General features: G+C 37.9%; 1 protein-coding gene across 1 annotated transcript in view; it reads right to left on the bottom strand.

Moving 5' to 3' along the window:
- The window catches only part of TMEM57 (transmembrane protein 57), a 68,765-nt gene that overhangs the window by 53,081 nt on the left and 3,361 nt on the right, over positions 1 to 12,323 (bottom strand). The gene's annotated exons all lie outside the window — the stretch shown is intronic.

Here is a 12,323-nt window from a genome sequence, read left to right as displayed (position 1 = left end):
CATTCTCATTCATTAAACCCACTGCTGATCCAGTGAAGAGCAAGGGATAGTTTGTTAGAAGGAATAACTGAGTCATGCAGGCATTCAGGAGCACAGATTTAGTCTGAAACTAGATTTCCAAGTTTGGCTTTAAAACTAAGTGGCTTTTTCCTTGTAGCTGAATAAGACATGGTGGGCACTTCCTTAGGCTAGTTGTCACTACTCCCCAAGTGGAGAAGGTAAGAGTTCTACCAACTACTCTCTGCCCCAAATGCTCCCAAGCATGGCAGGAGCCTAGTCTTGCTGGCAACATTCCATTTCACTGTTTAGACAGCATCATGGAGAAGTAAATGGCTACCACTCCAGTATTCTTGCCTGGAAAATTCCATGGACAGAAGAACCTGGCAGGCCATATAGTCCACAGGGTTACAAAGAGTCAGACATGACTTAGCAACTAAACAACAACAAATCTTAAGAATGGCAACCTGTTGAATACTTTTTAATAACTTAATCATTTAAACCTATAAGGCATTAGAAAATGATTATCTTTGTTGTAGTGACTACTCATTTTCAATTCTGTAACTCAAAGGGGTTCCTTTTGATCTATTTCATTTCTTTTCAAATAACTGCTTTCGTAACTCTGATGTTCCCTGACACTCGTATCTTATGGAGTCACATTTAGAAGTATACACATTAAAGGAAACTTGATCTTTCACAAACATGTGCTATACCTTCAGCTTTCCTCAGGCTCCCCCTTCTAGGTGGGCCTACCTCTAAAATCAAGAGGCAATCTTAACAGTTGATTTTACTCTAGGAGTAGTTTCAAACTTTATAGATTCACTTCAATCTAATAGAGTTTTAGAATATTCAAGATAGTTGCCTGATTCAGTATTCACTGAGCCTTCTATATCAGTAATTTATGCCTATTAACCTTCTACAGGTACAGGTACAAAAGTTAAAAGAAATTTAAAACTACTGCTCATCAGTGTAGAAAATCTGACTAAGAGATGACATTCTATGGGGGAGAAAATTTTAGAGTTTTAAACCATTATTATAACATTCCAAAATATTTCTATTAAATCATGAAAAAATATGCTATACTTAATCATATTTTTTCATGATTTAATAGTTCATAATATGACTTATGGCTAACTTGTTACCTTAATTCTCCAATCCAAACAAATTTACTAATTACTGTAAACTATCTTGAACAAAAATTTAAAGCATAATTGCAACAAAAAGATATTTTCCATAATAATATCCTGAAATAAGGGCAGACCAATAATATCTTTTGATAGTCTGATAACTTCTACTCTAGGTGCCAGTGAAATACAGAAGAGATATGCAAATATTAGGTTTACTATTGGTGACCTTTTCACAGTAGATATTAACCATAAGATTCGTTTTTCTCCCCTTGCCACTTACAACCATTTTTTAAAATTGAATCTATTTAGAAATAGTCCATCTATGGATTAATCCCGTATGATTAATGAGAGGTAGTACTGAACATTCTTTTTTTTTTCCCAACTAAAAGTGCACTTTCTCTCTAGAATCTCTTGCAGCTTGTCACTTAGATCATTTTCTGAAGTCACACAATTAATTACCATAGGGTGGCCATAAATCCTCAGTACCTGACCTTTTCCCTAGGCAGACTAATGGCCATTTAGTTCACTTGGTCCTCACCACAGAAATGAGTCTGTGAAATATTTCTCTGGCTGGGCTAAAAGTGAAAAGTGAAGTGAAAGTCACTCAGTCATGTCCAACTCTTTGTGACCCCATGGACTGTGGCCCACCAGGCTCTTCTGTTCATGGAATTCTCCAGGCCAGAATACAGGGGTGGGTAGCTGTTCCCTTCTCCAGGGGATCTTCCCAACCCAGGGATGGAACTCAGATCTCCTGCACTGCAGGCAGAGTCTTTACCATCTGAGCCACCAGGGAAGCCCCTCTGGTTGTGCTAGTAATCATCTACTGCAATGCCAAGCTTTCCTGTCCTCTCTGTAATAGCAACAGTGAATCCCTTTTGCCTTTCACTATGCAGCATGATACTTCTTGAACCAAACTGCTTTGTCTTCTACTGTTACCAAATACTTCTTCCTATTGGACATTACCTCTAGAATATTTGCCCAGCCTCTTGTTCAGCTAGTATCCTGCTAAAAGTCTTATTATATGTAATTGTAGTCTTGCTAAAGTGTGGTCCGTGAACCAGCAGCATCAGCATCAAGTATGAGCTTTTCAGAAAAGCAGTACTTCTGGGCCCACCCCTTATTCAGTCTAAGCTTATGTTTTAATCAGATGCCCAGACTCTTTAAACTCTAGTGTGCATACATTAAAATTTGAGAAGAGTACTAGCTTCTGTATAAACGTCTCATAGCCAAAGAACTTCCACTGAATTCCACAATGTCTCAGAAAGAAGACAACAATCTACTCAGATAATCAGTACTTATCTCCAAACTGTTAGCTGTCCATCCCTCAACTGGGAACATTCAAACTGTTCAGGGTCAATTTTTCTACATTTCTTTCTCAGTCACAGATAAGATCCTTAAAGAAATACAACTTAAACTAAATGAAACATTTCCACTACTACTCATCCTTCAGCATGCAGCATGAATATTTATTCAAAAAAGGCCTCCTTGACCCAACAGTAAAGACTAGTACCCCATTATACGCTCAGAGTTTCCTGTACGATAAGAATCATATTATAGTTAAATAACATTTTGTATGACTCTTTAAATGCAAAGTCCATGAGAACAATGGAGGCCCATTTTGTTCCCTGCTTTATTCTCAATGCCCAGCACAGAACCTTGCACACCAGAGAAACTTAACAAATATTTGAATGAATGACCTGCCGTGCATAAGAGTGTTTAGGACCAAGAGTAGGGCTTTTATCAAAGCACACACTTACAATAAAGGGAGAGGGAGAGATGATGCACAGGTGACTCGGAAGGGGTCTGAACCCAGCAACAACAATGAAGATGACAAACACAGCTTCTTCCTGAAGGATGACCACGCGCCTGCTCCGAATCTGTTCTCACCAGTTTTTCCGCAAGGAAAAGAGGCATCTTATCAGCTTTGCTCTGGATGCCAGATCATCACTCCATTTAGCCTACCTGACACTGGTTCTGACTACTGTGAGGGCCCTCAAAGTTATCTTCTATTAAGCCTAATATTAAATAAATCTGTAAAAATGTAAAAGCATAACACTCTTCTCATGGATTTATCATCACTATTTTTATATGAACTAGTATTTCAAAATTCTTGTCTTAATTTCTAATCCAGCAAAAATTTTAGATATAACCCATATAAACAAAAGCTCTTTGGACTCTCAATCACTTTTAAGAGTGTAAAGAAGTCCTGAGAGAAAATATTTGAGGAATGGTGGTCTACAGAAAGTCGTGCATGAGCCTCAAGACTAGAATCACTGCTATGTTCTGCAACCAATACTTGTATTAAATCCAAAAAAGGAGAGCAGCCTGAGAAGACCTAAGCTGTTCTGTATTTTTCTTTTCTATTCTGGGCCTCCTGCAGGCTGCAAAGAAAACCAAGCTGAAGTCAATCACACACACACACACACACACACAGACTGGAATGACAAATCTTAACAGGATGAAATACATCCAATTTAAAAAGAAAAAACTCTAGAATGTAAATCACTGAAAAAAGCTTTCAAGAATTGTTTGTATAGCATTTTTCTAAAGTACTTTATGACTCAAGATATCAAAGACAGGTTTGTTGTAGTTCAGTCACCAAGTTGTGTCCGACTCCTTGCCACCCCCTGGTAACACGCCAGGCTCCACCATACTCCACTATCTCTCAGAGTTTGTTCAAAATCATGTCCATTGAGTCGGTGATGCTATCCAACCATCTCATCCTCTGCTATTCCCTTCTTTAATGCCAGGTACTCTAACCTAACACAACTGGAAAGTTTAAAGTTTTAGAATTTCTGCTTCAAAAACACTTTCAATAGTGTGGACGCTAAGGGTTTGGGATGAAAATGGGTGAAGACATTAGGAGAAAGAAGACAAGCCAGAGGCCCTAAAACCTGGGCTAACATTGCATAAACATCAGAGATTTATTTCATAAGTGAATCAAGTATTATGCTTCATATCTTCAACAGTAAAGATCATCTACCTAATCACACTTAACATTTACATTGCCCTTATGCTCAGTTGAAAAAGAATCTGCCTACAATGCAGGGGACCCTGGTCTGATTCCTGGGTTGGGAAGATTTGCTGGAGAAGGGATAGGCCACCCACTCCAGTATTCTTAGGCTTCTCTGGTGGCTCAGCTGGTAAAGAATCCATCTGCAGTGCGGGAGACCTGGGTTCAGTCCCTGGGTTGGGAAGATCCCCTAGAGAAGGGAAAGGCTACCCACTCTGGTATTTTGGCCTAGAGAATTTCATGGACTGTATAGTCCATGGGGTCGCAGAGTCGGACACGACTGAGCAACTTCCACTTTCACTGTGTAACTCTTCCAAAAGCTTTCATATTAAAATTATCTCATTTTTATCCCTACAACTATCACATAAGCAGGGCTGTTATTGCCATTCAATAGAAAAGAAACCTGAGGAACACAGAACAGGCTGCAGGGCACTGCTGAAAGAGCACAGGAGTGGAAGCAGGGAGACCAGAGAAAACAGAGTGAGTTCTACATGCACTGTTGTGTTGCTACTCAAAGATAGATAAATTTCCACGTATAAAAAAATGGGTAGGATTAACTGTGGAGGAAAACCAAGAAACTTGTATATAAGACAGAACTCTATTTCTATTAAGAAACACTTGTTTATCTATATGGATCGAAGAAGAAACCATACTTATAAATTATATCACAGTGCTCATTCCAGAACAGGAGAACTAAGGTTTTTTACACTAGACTTACACATTGTCATACTGCTTTAGTTTCTCTAACAAGCATGTGTTATTTTTCTCAACTCTTCATTTTGAAAGTTTTAGATTTATAGAAAAGTTGCCTAAATACTACAAAGAATTCCCTTATATCTTTCCACTCAGATTTCACAAATGATGAAACATTTTATCAAGTTTCTGTCATCACTCTCTCCCTATATATGTGTACATTTTCCCCTGAACCATCTGAAAATAATTTGTAGACATGTCCCCTTAATTATTTTTTTAAAAACAAGAATATTTTCTTATAAACCACAGCACAATTATCAAAATCAGGAAATCAACACTGATTTAGTACTATTACTTGACCTATAGACATTATTCTAATTTCAGTAATTATCTCACTAATGTCCTTTACAGCAACAGACAGACCCATTGATCAAGTCCAGGATCCAGGTCAGGATTCAGTCCAGGATCACATTTTGCATTGTTGTCACACCCATACTGGATTGTTTAATAGAAAAGAGATTCTCATTTTGAGAAGGAAAAAAGATCAATGTCCTTGCACAGGACCCTCCTGGTAGCTGCTGCTTCACCTGAAACATGAAGATAAGGACACCTGTTCTACATGTAGTAGAGTCTGAGAGGACCAAACTCTGCTATGTTACTGCATGTAAACACCATCCAGAAAGGATGAAGTAGCACAATAAGTAAGAGAGCACAGACTTCAGGGTTAGACAGATAGAGGCCTCTATCAAGTACTGAAACCTCCTGCAATCTCAGTTTTCTCATCTGTGAAACTAGTATCTTTCCTGGAACTAAGTAACAGAATGAAAATAAAATTATAGTAACAACAGTATAAAAGAAATCAACTTTTCAAGCAACCATGCCTGTGTCAGATACTATGTTAAGTATTTTACATGACTTAGGTCAATTATCCTTATAACAATCCTAAGTGGACAATATTATTTACTATCCTCATTTTACAGATGAGAAAACTGAGGGTTAAAGCAGTCATTTGCCTGCTTTAAATCACATAACTAGTGTCAGGGACATTACTTGAACCCAAGTTCGTATGATGTTAAAGCCCTTATGCTTAACTATCACATTGGACTTCCCCATCTTCTTACATGCACAATAAATATTATTGCCCTTCTTTATATCCCTCTGTATGTATATATTCAAGTTACATAATTCTTTAATTTTCCAGGAGAGCCAAGCTTTAAAAAAATAAGCTAAAACACTTTACAAAAGAATAAATCCTCAGTACCTTAATTCACAAACTATGAATCAATAAACTTAATTTGTAAACACTATTAAGTTTTAAAAGCAGAAAAAGATGCTAAAGTCAAAGACTCTTTACAGAAATAGCCATGGCACAAAAGATGGGACAATTCAAGACTGCTCTCCAATAATAGTCATACTCACAGAATGGTCACTGTAATAGAGAAAGATGTAATTTAAAAAGAAAAAGACGACTCATTTTTTAAAAAAGCCAGAAACACAATGAACCACGAGGTATAGTTTGTCAAGCCTAGAAAAAGATAAGAAAATAATACTTATTACATCTAGAAGACTCCAACCTTAGTATTTCTATCATCTGAGATAGGGGTTTTGTTTGACCAAGAAAACGGTCCCCATCCTCTCCAGAGCTCAAGGGACCTCACTAAGAGATAGGCAGAGTACTGACTTTAGTACAGAGTAGCTTATTTGGGTTTTAAAAGTGTTTTGAAGATGAGCAAAGTAATAATATAATTTTAAACAAGAGTGTGATTACTTCCAGCCAACTCCCCTGCTCTGGGTAGGAAGCAGATCCCAACAGCCTTAATGAATCAGTGATTCCTATGGATACACCTAAAGTGGACTGGGCGCACCATTTCAAGCCACTAAATGCAAAACCTCCAAAACAGAAATGGCAACAGAGGAGGATGGGGTGAGGGATAAATGACTTCTGACGTTATAACCCTGTGAGTCAATGTCAGCACATGGCTCTTAAGGATGGCAGAGGTAAAAATACAAAGGAAGGAAAGCCAGTGCTATGAAGGGGCTTCAAAGTCGGGATGACAGGCACCTTAAGAAGGCTGATGAGCTGAGGCCAATTTGATGTCAGCTAAACTAAATGTCAAAGTAAAGACAGAAAGCCTCAAAGAATATACTCTAATAGTTGATTACCTTTTTAAAAAAAAGTTTCCATTACCAGAATGCATTTCCTGAAGGTGAGAGACCTTGAGGAAATAGTTACTCCTCAGGTATTTGAAGAAATCCATGATGGGAAAAAAAAGGGCAGCAGAGGGTATGTGTTTCTCCTGTTGGTACGTACCATTCTACATATGCAGCTTGTTGAGAAGAAATTTATTTTTTCTTCTGGACCTATTTCTTGAAAATGATCCAAGTAAAATAATTACACCCAAATCTGGGAAGCCTAGAGAATAAAGTAATAGCTATATTTGAAGGGCACACTAAATTTCATCAAGAAAAGTAACCCAAATTATAGTATTTCACTTTGAGGTTTCAACTAAGTTTATAAAATTTCTATCTGATCCTCCAGACTCCACAAGATATATGTTCTATCTTGTTATAGCCCCTTAAGTCTATCATCTGGATGGTAGCCTAGAAAATGACAGAACAAAACACACATATAGCCACATAAAACCCCAAAGGGTTAGTATCTGGGAAACCTGGGAGAAATGGCCAAAGAAAAAGACTCTGGAAATAGAAGTGCTTACAGAACATGGATTGGGTCCACAGTATATAGGTATATAACAAGAAAGTGAAAATAATAAGCTATTGAGATAACTATTAAAATCAATCTCCAAATCAGTGAGGTTCAAGAAAAGCCATGAGAAACTAATATGAAGAAAAAGGAAAGTATCATTAATAAAACAGGATGCTTTTAAGCAAATAATCTGAAATACTGAAATAGATCATGTTCACTCCCTTCCCCACCTCAACTGATAGCAGCAACTTAAAGTAATTTTCAAAACATCTAATGAAACTAAACTGTCAAGAACACTCAGACAAGAAGAATCATAAATGAAAGCTGGAGGAAAGTACTTTATTTTTTTAAGGTAGTACACTACTAGCAAAAATAAAGTACAGAATTCCAGTGTGGAAGATTTGTTTAAATGTATTTCACAGAAACTACAAATATAAGAGTTAAGCTAAACACCTCACTAGAAAGGTTAGTGAAAACATTTCAATTCCTAAATTTTCCATTGTATTTACCCCTTTTCCCAATATCCCTCTAAAACAATACTGCGTTTATCACTTTTCTGTCAAGTCCAGCACCACTGAAGTTAAGGTTTACAAGATGATCAAAATGCTTTTAGGCTGTGAGGTTGCAACACTGGTATCTGGGGTTTCAGTTGCAGAACACATGTACAATTAAGGCAGCCAAGGGTCAGGCCAGCCTGGAGTGGCTTTAATAAGCATGGCCCAAAGAAGTCTAAAACCAGGCTTAGGAAACATCATTAAGATGGTAGGAAAAGCAGTGAAGTGAAATCTCTGGAGATGAGATTATTCAGACAAGGGTCTGAAAAAGGAAATTAGGAAGCTGAGAAATATGTAAACTTTGACCATTTACAGAAAGTCAAAGGCCAGAAAATTCTCCTCTGAAATAAAGATGGGAAAAGTTATGGTACATATTAGGGAAGTCCCCAGTCCTAAAATGTAAAAGTCAGGTACAGTATTACACTGCTTAACCTGCAGGCAACATATTACAAGCAGAACTCAGCACACCATGACAGGAAGTATCCATAAATCCAAAAGTGAAGGGGTGCTTCCTTCAACTACCAGTTTGAGATATAAAATAATTTACGGAAGCTTAAAACACACACATGCCTTACTTAAAATTCTTATTATACTTACTTGGGTAAGCAATGATTTTAACTGCGGAGACTTTAAACATAAATGTTTCTGCCTCTGTCTCCTACTCACCAAAGCTTGTCTTCTCATCTTCCTATTATAAAGTCAGTAATTCTCAGAGGGGGTGGGGAACCCGGCAAGATGAAAGGTGTGGAACCACACAGAATTCCCTTAAGGCTTTTAAAAACTACATAGCACTCCAACCCCATCGCACCTGAAGAATCACTGCATGGAGTAATTAGATATTACTTTGGGGAGTGTCTGGTGCATGTGTGAAGGCAGATACAGGGAGAGAGTCACTGCCCTAAAAGCCAAGGGCTTCTGAAATATTATAGTTAAGTAGACTTTTTCATTTTACTTTCTCTTATTAAAAACTTTTTTCATAATTTCCAAAGTACTTTCACATCAATTTCATTTGAGTATATGTATTTCCTCACTTAGTGGTGACTGCCTACTTCATCGTAAAATAGCACAGGGCAAAGTAAGTCTGTTAATGCATCAGGTAAACCAGCAAGCGAAAATTTAATTCAACTAAAATATTTCTACTTGGACAGAACTCAAAGTTCTCTGGAACCTCAAAATCACTATACAAATTTAAGAGGGAATTATTATGGTCTCCTAGACTGTAAACTCCTTGAAGACAAGAAATCATATCTTATCCTGCATCCTCCATAATTACTTAAACAATGACGGTTCTTAAATGAGTGGAACAGATTGGCTTATATGGATTTATTTACTAATTCACTTGCTCAACATTAAGCACTGAATTCCTATTCTCTGTCAGGTTCTGTGCGGGCTCAGATTTTTTCAAAATGGCACTGAAGTTTTAGCCCATAATGATGTAAAAGAAAATGATCACCATTCCTATTTCCTTTCTCTTATTTTTGATTATTAACTTGACTGAAATAACATATTTCTAATACATTTCAGTTTTCAAATGATGGGTATATACATAAATGCAGGTAACATTAACATAATGTTAAAAATTCATTTTCCATCTACCTTGCCCTGAAACAGAATTCTACCACAGCCATACTGATAATAATGGTATCATTTGATAATCACCTCCGTCACAGTTGCTGGATTGCAGCCCATGATTAAAAGCATCTCAGCAACAGGGATTTTTTTTCCTCAGCAAGACCAAGCAGCAACTGATCCCTTGTTTTGACTACTCAACTTTTGTTGATAGTTGTAACAAATTTTATGGTCTTTCCTGACTCCTTTAAAAAATAAACCAAATATGGTAAACTGTGATAACAACAACATGCTAAATAAATAATTTTGTATTAAGATGCTAGAATTCATACAGAATTTCACAAACTGGACATTATCTCCTTTTAGTCCTCAAAACTCAATTGACAGGTGAGAGAACTAAGGCTCAAAGCTGTGGCTGCCTTGTCTGTCCCAAACGGCAGAGCTGGGACACTCAAGTCTGAACCTAGGTCTCCTGACACTCTCAGTCCAGTGCTCTCTTCACCACAGCTCCCTCCTTGTTAGCCCAAGCTCAGAGCTGTGCAGACTGAGAACATGCAAATATTAAGTCCATGAAAGGTTACGCTGTGAAACAGTAGATAGTGGTTATCAGAACTGTCAACAGAGCCTCAGGAAAAAACAAAGCTCTCTATTTAATGAGACCAAAATTGGCCAGACGTTGAGAAACAAAATGGGCAATAGATGGTGTTACAAACAATTTAGTGTAGACGTAAATGCGATGATGAACAGAAATCTGATACTCACAAATCCTCAAACACCACAACTCATAACTAGTTCACTCATTCTGTCTGCTTCAGAAATAACTGGAAATTTTCTAAATCTCCTTTGAAAACAAAACTGCAAAAAACCTTAACACTATGATCTTGTTCTTCAGATCATAATATTCCATAATATAATAATATAAACTAAGAAACAGATAAGTAAATTGAACCACTCACTTGATATATGGTGCTCTAAGAGAAAAGACAGAAATATATGTAGGTCTTTTATTAACATTTGACTTAAAGAGTATCAAAGAGAAGCTTAAACAGATTTGAGAGCTGAAACACTATTGGTTTTTCACAATCTTACAGATGAAACTCTGAACAGTTGTATAGAGTATTTACTATTAACCTTTAGGGTAAGAAAATTCAAATTTCAAAAGTTCATTAGTAAAATAACAGAACTTCATTAGACAATAAATTCACATCTTCACACTGATGCACACTAAGTGGTAACTATGGAGCATATACTAAACTGCCCATGTATGTTCAAATACAAAAGAAGCTGAAATACAACAGAAAACATGGAAACAATATGGGATTCTCAATCTTCTGACTATAAACAGGTGCATTTACGTTAGCCATTCAAACAGCAGGGTTGTCCTTGGTTTACCAACTCTGTTTAATATGCTTTCTCTATTGTGTCACCATTAATATTAAATTGTTCAAATCATTTTCAATAGGCAGGGGGAAAACCCTTCCCTTATTCAAAAATTATAGTGTGTGTAACTTGAAGAGAACTTTCCCTCATCCATTAAATTTGCAGGAAAAATGTTTTTTTCGCTTTTACAGCTTTTGCTTAATTGGTCAGGTTTGATTGACTCCGCATGGATTTTTGGCCTGCTTGACTTACTGCTATACTCTTACTAGCCAGAACAGGGGCTGGTCCATAGTGCAGGTATTTGTTGAATGTATGAACTCCTTCTATGATCTGTGGCTCCTTACATAAGAATATATCCAACAACTTCTTACTTTAACTGACTTCTTACCTGCTTTTAAGCTTGAAATAAAGAAAACATCCAATGTTTACATCAGTCAGCTGCTTGTGAAAAGCAATCTTTCTAAATGTGTAAACAGTAGCATAAGCAAGGTGTCCAGCTATGCTCAGGCAACTTGGGTGTCATCAGTTACCTCACATATTTCTCTAAGTTCCACAGCTAAAAGAGTTAAACTGTAAAACACCGCCAGGACTCAATTTAGCTTATATGCACATCCTGAGAATTCTCCTTTGTAAACTAACCACTTCTCCTCTAAAATCATTTCTTTATCAAAGCAAGTACCATTTAGAATTAACACAGTGAGAACCAGAAAATAACAGTCGAACACAAACGCTGCTGAGGGAAGCTGGGATGGTCACTTAGTTGCCCCGTGAACCTGTTGTCCTATCCCTCGGTATTGAATTCAATTTCTATTTAAAGGGACACGGCTTTGCTTTGGGGAGGATTAAAAACAAAACAAACAAACAAAAAAACCGTGAGTTTGGAGAAAAAAATCCCTTTTAACGGGTTCGAAGAAAACTATCTGCTTAGAATTGTCAAAATAATGCGGCTGAGAAAAGGGTCATCTCGCCTGAGTCTGGAGCGGGGCCACAGCGCATGATTTGGGGGGTGGGTATGAGCTTCAGCAGTCGGTGTCAAGTTTGAGATCCCGTAAGAGAAGTAAAAGGCGAGAGGGGGCAACGTGACCACCTGCCCGGTCAGCCGAGGGACCGCGGGGGAGCCCCTGTCTGCTCCCAACTTTGTCAGCCTTCCCCGTCACCGGGGCATATGGTCCACGCGCCTCCCAGCCCGGGCCGGCGACTCCCGGGCCAGAGGGGACTGAGGGGCGGGGAGACAGAGGCGGCCCGTGGACCCCGGGAGCGGCCCCGAGGGCCCCGCGGGCACC

Source organism: Bison bison, unplaced genomic scaffold, assembly GCF_000754665.1.
Source record: "Bison bison bison isolate TAMUID 2011002044 unplaced genomic scaffold, Bison_UMD1.0 scf7180017864516, whole genome shotgun sequence".
Taxonomy (NCBI): Eukaryota; Metazoa; Chordata; class Mammalia; order Artiodactyla; family Bovidae; genus Bison; species Bison bison.
The sequence above is the reverse complement of the archived record's forward strand: the minus strand, read 5'-3'. Positions and strand labels throughout refer to the sequence as shown.